Source organism: Sardina pilchardus, chromosome 21 (assembly GCF_963854185.1).
Source record: "Sardina pilchardus chromosome 21, fSarPil1.1, whole genome shotgun sequence".
Lineage (NCBI taxonomy): Eukaryota > Metazoa > Chordata > Actinopteri > Clupeiformes > Clupeidae > Sardina > Sardina pilchardus.
In genome coordinates, this window is record NC_085014.1 from 15,143,042 (window position 1) to 15,152,744 (window position 9,703).

A 9,703-nucleotide genomic window follows, 5' to 3' on the forward strand; every position below is an offset into this window, starting at 1 on the left:
CCTGAAATGAATCTCTCGAGAAGTAGCTTTCGCTTTAACTTTTCTGTTTCTGTTCTGCTTAACATGTTTTTGTCGCTTTCTTTAGAGAATGGCATTCAGTATCATAGATATATATTAACAAAAATATTATAATACAGATGAAGCTGCTTTGAGTCTTATTTAGAATTTATTAGATTATTACTCTACTAATCCTGATGCGGAATTCTCTGAATGCATTACCGTAGTTTTGACACCCTCGACAAATCAGACCAGGTTGGAATATGCTGCAGTCAGTGGCGTCATGGCAAACTTAAACCTTTAACGTTACGCATACACACCAGACTGTGTGATAAGCTGACCACACACACACACGCACACACACACACACACACACACACACACACACACACACACACACACACACACACACACACACACACACACACACACACACACCGATTCACAGGAGGAAGATGCATATCCTCTGTTTTGAGCCAAGATTGTACGTCTCTGTGGGTCTCTCAAGTGCAACTGAGTGCCAAGGTGATGTCGTCACTTTCTCTAGAAGCTGCAGTTCCTCTTTTTAGATACGACCAATACTTGTTCTGCGTTCAGTCTGTAAACGTTGATGTTACCATGTCATATTTCTCAGCAGCAACAGTTAGTTAAGTTGATAATCATTTTTGGTGAGTCATGACTAATTCTTAGTCAGTGGCTAATTAGGGAGAAAGACTTCTCTTCAGTAGAGCTCTTCCTCTTTATTGCACCTGCAGACATTTTGAACAGTTATCACAGAAAACAGACTTGAGTGTTCTTGTCTTTTGTATGACTCAATTGATATCATGTAACTGCAGAGCCAGGGGCATTACACTTACACTTTTAACTTCTCAAACCGAAGATGAGTCCCATGTCCGCCATCTGTATTCGGTCAGACAGGAAGAAAAAGATGTGACGTCACACCTTGGTACTCTGTCCAGGGTTCTGTTTCGGGCGTATATCCGCTATAAACCACTGTTGGAAGCTCATATATTTCGCTGGAGCTTTTCTCTCGTCCTTCCTAGTAACTAGAGGGCCCCTTAGTTTGCCTACCCAGTCTGCATGTCGCCCTCTTCAGGCGAGGGATGAGCATTACAATGATGCCGCAGAGGCTCCCTGTGTGGTGGCAGACTAGTGCTTTCTTTTATTTGTTTATTTTTTATTTGTTTATTGTTTGTTTTTAAACAAAGGTCTTTTCCTGTGGTAAAATAGCAAGGCTCTCTGCATGCTCTTAGATTAAAAGCATGACGGCACAAGTGTAATGGGACCCCCCCTTCCCCCCCCTTTTCGCTCTCGTCTGTTTGTAGATACTGACATGAGGCTTTGCTCACAGACTTCACTTGTAGCTCATCTTATGAGGGAAGCGGAGGTGGGGAGGTGTTATTATTCAGCCTCAAGACATTCTAAGTAGAGAATTAAAGAAAAAAGAAACTGCAAAAAATAGAGAGTAACACAAGAAAGAGTCGAACTGTTCTCTTGGATTGCGGCGGTTAATTGTATAGCCTACATAGAAGTCGTCTGTTACACTTTAGTCAACAATATAGCTGTAGCCATATCGGCGCGGTCCTTTTCTATGATCAGAGGATGCCGAGGTAATGCATGCCAGAGTATTTTGTGGTGGACCAGATGTTTGGACCTAATGTTTTGGGGGGACGGGGGACGGGGGACGGAGTGAGGAATTAATGTCCTATCAGAGATTGTATATATCTTCTTCTGCCTTTCTGAGTGGATCCAAGTGGTGTTGTTTTTCTCTGGCAATGTTCTTGGATGTAGTTTTGCTGCAGTGCGTCAGAGGAAGGCGCTGGCCTTGTGTCCGACATGTCCTGCTCCTCCTGAGTGGCCTTGGTGGCAGTCTCTTGAAGACAAGGTCTCCCTCACACTCAAACACATTCAGGGTCATGCTGTATGATGATGGGGAGACAAATGTAAGATTAGCTCAACTGTTTCTCAAAAAGAAAAAAAAATGTCTCTTTCTTTCTCTTTCTTTTCCTGCTCTCCCCCTCTTTTTTGCTTTGTGTTCTGCAGTAGGGTGCTGATGTATTCGTTCTTCTTTTGAAAATGGCCTTTTTCACTGTTCTTTTTTTTTCATGCTATTGTGACAAGATTGCAATCGACATTCCTGAAGAGACACCTCCTGCTATCATGAATGTATAACTGCCAGAACCACCAATTCCCTCTGTTTTTATTCAGAGATGTCATCGATGTAATGTAAACTCGAAATGCAAGCGCACAGTGGATGTGGACTAAAGTAATGTGAATTTCAAATGAATACTCGTCTATTGTTAGGCATTAGAATATGGATCTTATATATATATATATATAAAAAAGTCATCCTCTTGTATATAAAAACCGAGAATGGTGACATTCCATTTTTGTGTGCAATTATTTTCCCTTGGAAATGCAAACATTATTTTTCTTTTTTTTTACCCCCATCCCTCCCTATCCTCTCTCTCTTCTCTGTTTCCAAAGCTAATACTCTGGGTGTTTCATTTGAAAGCTTTGTCAGGCTATCTGCCTTCCGCAGAGCACTCGTCTTAGGGGTGGCGATAATTAGTAGGCTAATTTACATCTCTGGGTTTGCTTCATCCAAAGCACATTTACAAGGGGGGGGTAGCCATGGTTACGGTGGAGGACGATTAGGAGTGTAACTTTTTGATAATATGAAACGTCTGACTTCATTCTTCCAGGTGACTCTTAGAGCGTCATGAATATTTCAATACCCAGGGCAGTCATGCTTTCCCACAAAGCGGAATCCTTTCAATGTTAAGAAAAAATACCTTGACATTTTAGAGCTCATTATATGCATAGTCTTTTAGCAAACAAAGAATGAAACACCATACATGGGAGAATCTGTTTTGTCTTTTATTATTTTTTTTATATATAGTTTTTTTTTTAATGGTTTACATTCCCACAATAGTTTTCAAAGTGTCCTCAGAATACTTCAGTCTACCTCATCAAGCAGAAGCGTTTCACAGTGATTTATGAAACTGTCTGTACCAACCCACCAGACGTAAACGCACAGCAAGTTCTGCTTTTTTTTTTTCTTCTTTTTTGGAAACAAGCAGTAACAAGCTGTTAATCAGACATTGTTACAGTGCCGCACCAGCGAGTCTTACAAAGCTGTAAAACTTCCAGGTTGTGGTGTTCAGAGAGGTTTTTTTTATTTTTGCTCTCGAGCTCGGCTGGTGCGCTTTACAAGGTACAGACTGTGAAGTGGATATAGAGGAGAAACCGCTCTCCTCAAAAGCAGGCCATGTCATTTGTTTTGAGTTGAGTCATTTCAGGCAGATGACGGGTTTGTCGTCTCCCTCAGACTCCCAGGGGAGCGCTTGTCACCCTGTGATGTGATGCTCAAACGTCATTCCAGACTCCCCCCATTTGCTGTGTTGAATAATATGCGTTATACAAACCAGGCCAGTGCATGTCAAAGACTTCGATGAGCTATTTTGTTAGCATTTTGTAGTCGTATAGTCAAAAGGCAGAGGGCTTTCATTTTCATTATTCAACTTCTACAATTGTTAATAGCCTCAGTTGATGTTTGCCGGGGGAAAGAAACCTATAATGACTCATAATCTTATCCTTTGTCTTTACTAATCCTTGTTTCTTAAAATCATAGCATTGCAGAAGCAACATTATTTCTATCCCCCCTCCCTTCCTATGTTTCTTGGGGGAAGACATTGGTGTTCTTTCAATCTTATTGTTTAGTTTTTATGATTTACAAAAAGACAAGAAGCGTCGAGAAATGTCTTCATTATGTTGGTTTGTCTTATTCTGAACTTATGCGAAAGACTAGTTTTATCGAGCAATTTGCAAACCTGACTTTGATTGTGGGACATGGTCTGTTACACTGTATATTGTTACAAATATGCTTCTTTTTCATATTAAATAAAACAATTTATGACAAAAAAAATCCCACCATGATCAAAGCCTTTGTGATAAAGAATGTTTGGTGAAATCACTTCCATCTGGGTTCAGCTAAAGCAAAGCAAAGGTAAATAAAGCTGATAACTAGGACTGATCTTTCACAGGTGGGTGTTCACTGCCCCTTGGTTCTTTTCTCGTCCTGTGTGTCTCTTAGGCCTTAAAGAGGAACTATGCAGGATTGGCGATTTAATCTCTGGTTTCGGGTATTGTTTTTCGTTTTCGCTTGTTTTATGCTTGCATTTTCTCTGCAGAGCTTCCCCGACAGCTTTAGCGTGTATATTTATACATGTATAGGCTATATTTAAATATATAAATTGCAAGCGTGGTTCTTCGCCTCAGACTTCCAGATGTAAACAAAGAGCGATCGTCTCCTGCAGAAAATTGCATAGGGTCTCTTTAATGTTAGTCTGAAACAGTCTACCCAATAGACCTCTGAAGTTCGCCCACTAATAAGGAACCAAAGGTGTCATTTTTGCCCATATACTGTAAGAGATCCGGGTGTTAACTGAAGCTAACCACTTGCATTACAAGTAAGTTCTGGGGTGGTATTAATCAAAGTGTGCCGTCTTAACGTACCAAAGATTACAGTGTCCACTAGAAGGCAGAGGACAAAAGTGTTCAGAGCAAAACATCTGCATATCATGTCATATATCCCATAGGAAAAATCTCAAGATACCGAATCTCCTATTTTGGGCAAAGATGGTATTTTTGACTTTTTTTTTGGAGGAGAACTTCAGAGGTCTATTGGGGAAACCGACCATGGAAATGGAAGTAGTAATCATGGTCTTCAATAGAGAAAACATGCAGGCTTGGGCTACCTAAACAGAAGTACTCACATCATGGCATGCGTGACAAGTTTACATCAACTTGTTCAGACAGGAAGATGGTCTCAAGTGTCTGGACCACTCTCGCTTTCTATCAACCTTATTTGAATATCGGAAAAGATGTTGCCAATTATTTTTGATGGGTTAGTTTGCACAAAAATGTTTTTTTCCCCCTGCTCAACTACACAAGTGTTCAATAGATGAGTACAGTGTGACTGAAGTAGTACATGTAACTGAAGAGTAAAAAAACATCATTGCTCAGCAATGTTCAGCAAACAAGGGGGTCATTAGGACCTGAAATAACACACATTTATGGCCGCTAGTTTTTAAAGACCAAGTGCGATGATCAGGAGCTACAGGGCAGGCACCCAACACTGAACTGAACTGAACTGAACTGCGGCTGAACTGAAAAGTAGGCTGGAGTCCCATTTTTGATCATCTGTCTGTCCGTGCCTCCTTCCTCCTCGGTCCTGTCGTCCTGCCAGCCTGAAGTGGCGCTGTCCAGCCACTGGAGGATGACAAACACCCGGCGCTCTGCGTCTGCTCCCTGAGCTGCCGCTCCTGCTGTCACTGCTGCAGTGTGCTGCCGTCCCTGCGGCCATTCTTTCCGCTAAAAGCCTTGTCGCCCAGACAACGGCGATGAGCAGCTTTGATGCCAGGGGCACACACTAACCTTGTGATTAGAGTTTTTATTGTGTGTTTGTGTGTCTTTGTGTGTATGTCTGTGTTTGTGTGTGTGTGTGTGTGTCTGTGTGTTTGTGTGTGTGTGCGTGTGTATGTGCGTGTGTGCATGCATGTGTGTGGATGTGTGTGTGTGTGTGTGTGTGTGTGTGCTCTCATTTTGGTATTGGGTGTAATGAGTTCATGAAGAAAAAACACACGCGTTAGTCCTTTAGTCCTTACTGTGAAAAGAATGTTTTATCAGATGGGGTGGCAGGGGTTCATGTGTTATTCCTGTCACCCTCAGGTTGGGATGTCTCCGCCACTCTTTATTCTGGTGTGTGCGTGCGTGCGTGCGTGCGTGCGTGCGTGCGTGTGTCCTTGCGTTTTGGCAATTGGGTGTTAGGTGTGTTGGTAATGAGCTCACAAAGGAAAAACATTTGCGTTTTTGGTCCTTTAGTCCTAACTCTGAAAAGAATATTTTATCAGACGAGGGGTCGTGTTGGGATATTTCCGCCACTCAGGTGTGCCTGGGGTCAGCCACTTGACCTTATACTGAACACTCATAGGACTACATGCATACGTAAGTATGGATTGTATTATAGATAGAAGAGTAGGCTGAACTGTATTGAAAATAAATGTTCTCCATCAGAACATCAAGGGAAGATATATAGAAATGAGTGCAGGCTAAAGGTGAATGCACACAAACACATACATACACACATAAACAAACAGGCCGATTCATAGTCCCAATCTCTGGCAGGATGGAACAGATGGTAGGATTGTGAGGAGTGCAGTGGTGTGGTTTGTGGCTTGCGCTTGGTCCATGAAACCTGCCACAGAGTGCTACAGTGCTGATGGTGACTGTGATGCATAATGAAATGCTTGTCACACTGTGGAATTGCCTCAACTGTGTGAGATGTCAAGTGACCACATTTCCGTTTAGTGTGTGTGTGTGTGTGTGTGAGACTGTGACTGTGTGATTAATCCATTAGCACTTCCAGACACCTCTCATGCAGTGGTGACCAGCTCTTTATTTCTCCAAACATTGAGGTAATTTCCTTTTGATTCACACGCTGACAGACACTACCTGATGAGGCCACACACTGTTAATATAACTGGGACATGTTTGAGGATGAAGACTTGGAGGCTTACGCCACCACGGTGCTCTCCTACATCAACATGTGTTGACAACGTTACAGCCAGCAAAAACAGTTTTCGGATCCTAACCAAAAGCCCTGGTGCATGGGAGTGGTTCCTGATCTCCTCAAAGAGTGCAGCAGCACCTTCATGTCGGGCCAAAGAGCACTGTGCAGCTCTGAGAGGATCGAGAGAGAGAAGAGAAGGGAAGAGAAGAAAAGAGTCGAGAGAGAGAAGAGCAGAGAGAGAGAAGGGAAGAGAAGAAAAGAGTCGAGAGAGAGAAGAGCAGAGAAGAGAAGAGAGGCATCAGAGATGCCAAAGTAGCTCACAAGGGGACGATTGAGGATCACTTGAACAACAACAATCCACAGAGGGCTTGTCAGGACATCCAGCAGCTCACCAATTACAGAAGCAAAAACACTACCATAGACAACGACACTTCTCTGGCAGGGAAATGAAATGTTGCTCAGCCCCCTTCGAGGTGACGTCCGCAGACTGGTTGAATGGTGCAAGGGCAATAATCTCATCTTGAATCCAGCAGACAAAGGGCTTGGGCACACGTGTTGCATTCTAGGAATATTCTAGGAAAATACCACTTGCAGTAGTTTGTTTAGAACAGGAAATCGTGTTACCAGGACAACGTGACACTTCACTTACGCACTCTATTAATCATGGACTTTAGAAGGAACAGAGCCACTCCACATGAATGGGGTTCATGTGTGTTAAGGGTCCCTGTCTTAAAGGCACACACATCGCAGAGGACCTCTTTTGGACCACCAATACCCACCACATGGTCAAGAAGGCCCAGCTGCGACTCCACCTCCTGAGAGTCCTCAGGAAAAGCCACATGGAGGAGAAGTTGGTGTCCTCCTACCACTGCTTTACCGAAAGCGTGCTGGCCTACTGTATATCCACCTGGTATGTCAGCTGCTCAGCAGCGGATAGGAGGGTCTTCCAGAGGGTTATCAAAGGGAAATTACTGTATGCAGGTTTGCCGATTTCTTCGCCGGTTTTGCTTTTGCTTTTTGTTTTTCGCTCGTTTTTACACTTGCAGGTTTCTCTGCAGAGCTTCCCCTACAGCTTTAGTGTGTATATTGTACAACACTCCTCAATTGGTCAGTCTGCCTTTTCATGACCGCGAGGCTGGAGACTTTGTTTGTCAGTGCCACCGCCCCGGTGGCACAAACTTGCAAGCGTGTTTTTTTCCGCTCAGTGGCGCTAGAGGGATGCAAGACAGTCGTCATTCAACCTGAAATAAGTCAAATAAGTAACCATTCCAATGACTCCGAAGCTGATCAGTTAAGGCCAATTAAGCTAAAAAAAAATGTGAGTAGTTCACCTTTAACAGCACCCAAAAGATTCCCAGCTGTGCCCTGCGCTCCCTGTCGGCCTTTTGGACATCTTCAGGTCCTGCTGCCTCACCAGATCTGCCAACATTCTAAAAGACCTCATCTCACACCCCGGACATTGTTTGTCTGCACTGCTGACCTCTGGCAAACGCTTCATGTCCATCAAATCCCAAACAAACAGACTCAAAACCAATTTTTACCCCACTGCAATACGGACACGGAACACTGCCAGTCACCTTCACACACCAAGGTCAGCATCAAGGTCAAGGTCAAGGTAAACTTTATTATCCCCTAGGGAAATTCAGGTGGTCGATTACACGTGTCATACATATAAAACAAACAAAATATAAAATGTTCAAAACAAGTGACAAGACAGACAGACAATAAACATACCATATTACGAACAAACATCACAAAGAGATATTATTAAGGGCTGTATAATAAATAGAGAATAAATAGAAAGATAAAAAAAGATAAAAAAAATAGATAACTGCAATACTTAAAAAGGAATTACATGGATGTGCAGAGAACTAAAGTGCAACAGATATTTTCGGTCTGTTACTGTGCAGTCTAATTGCTGTGGGCACAAATGATTTGACCATCTGCAACAACTGGCACCATCACACCAGGACTTAGGGACTGAGCCCCTCTTGAGTGTTCAGCTGTATGCACTGTAAGTACTTACCATCCATGCCATGTTAAATTATGTTTTATTTACAAACACCAGAGGAATGCCATTCAATTTCATTGTATCCTGGACAATGACTATAAAGAATTATATTTTTTCTAATCTATTATTCTATTCTATTCTATTCTATTATTTTCTCTTATTATCAAGAGCTTTCACAAACGCTAAATAAAAAAAACAGCTTCTCCCATTCGCTCATTCCTCCCTCAGCACACCAGACGAGCCTGAGTTGAGCCGTTTGCCGATGAGGCAAAAGGAGTCGAGCGATTGAAGCATGTCAACTTGTGATGCTCACTCACTGCGCCGTGATGACCAGCTCTATACATTCATGTTGTTTGGGCAGCTGTCCCCTCGCGTATGTCAGCGATCCACCACGCGTGTGGTCAGCCGTGAAGTGTATCAGTGGACGGGTCAAAATAGCGTGTCATCAGGGGCCGCGTCATAACATCACCACGGGCACGATGGATGAGCACGGTGCGTTATCCTCTCCGGCCGCGCGCTAACAAATCTAATAGTCCGCGGATGGGTTAAGCCCTGATAACATTCTTCGAAGACGCTGGCCTTATCGCTCGCAATCTTTTCTCGGAATGCTGTTTAGGAGCTTGTCCAAAAACTGGTTTGGACCGATAAAGATCGGCCAGAGTGGTGGTGTTTCAGGCATCCTTGAGGATGAAGCTTCCCAAGCCCACTCCTTTCTCTCTCTCTCTCTCCCTCTCTCCCTTTTCTTGTCAATCTTTTTCTCCCATCATCCCCCTCTTTTTTCTCTCCTCTCAATTTCTCTCTCTCTCCCTTTTCTTGTCAATCTTTTTCTCCCATCATCCCCCTCTTTTTTCTCTCCTCTCAATTTCTCTCTCTCTCCCTTTTCTTGTCAATCTTTTTGTCCCATCATCCCCCTCTTTTTTCTCTCCTCTCAATTTCACTCTCTCTCTCTCTCGCTTTTCTTGTCAATCTTTTTGTCCCATCATCCCCCTCTTTTTTTCTCTCCTCTCAATTTTTTTCTTTCTCTCCCATCTCTCTCTCTCTCTCTCTCTCTCAATTGATCTCCCCTCCTCGCTCTTCCTCCCTCTTCTCATTCCTCCCCCTCTCCCTCCCCATCCCTTCCT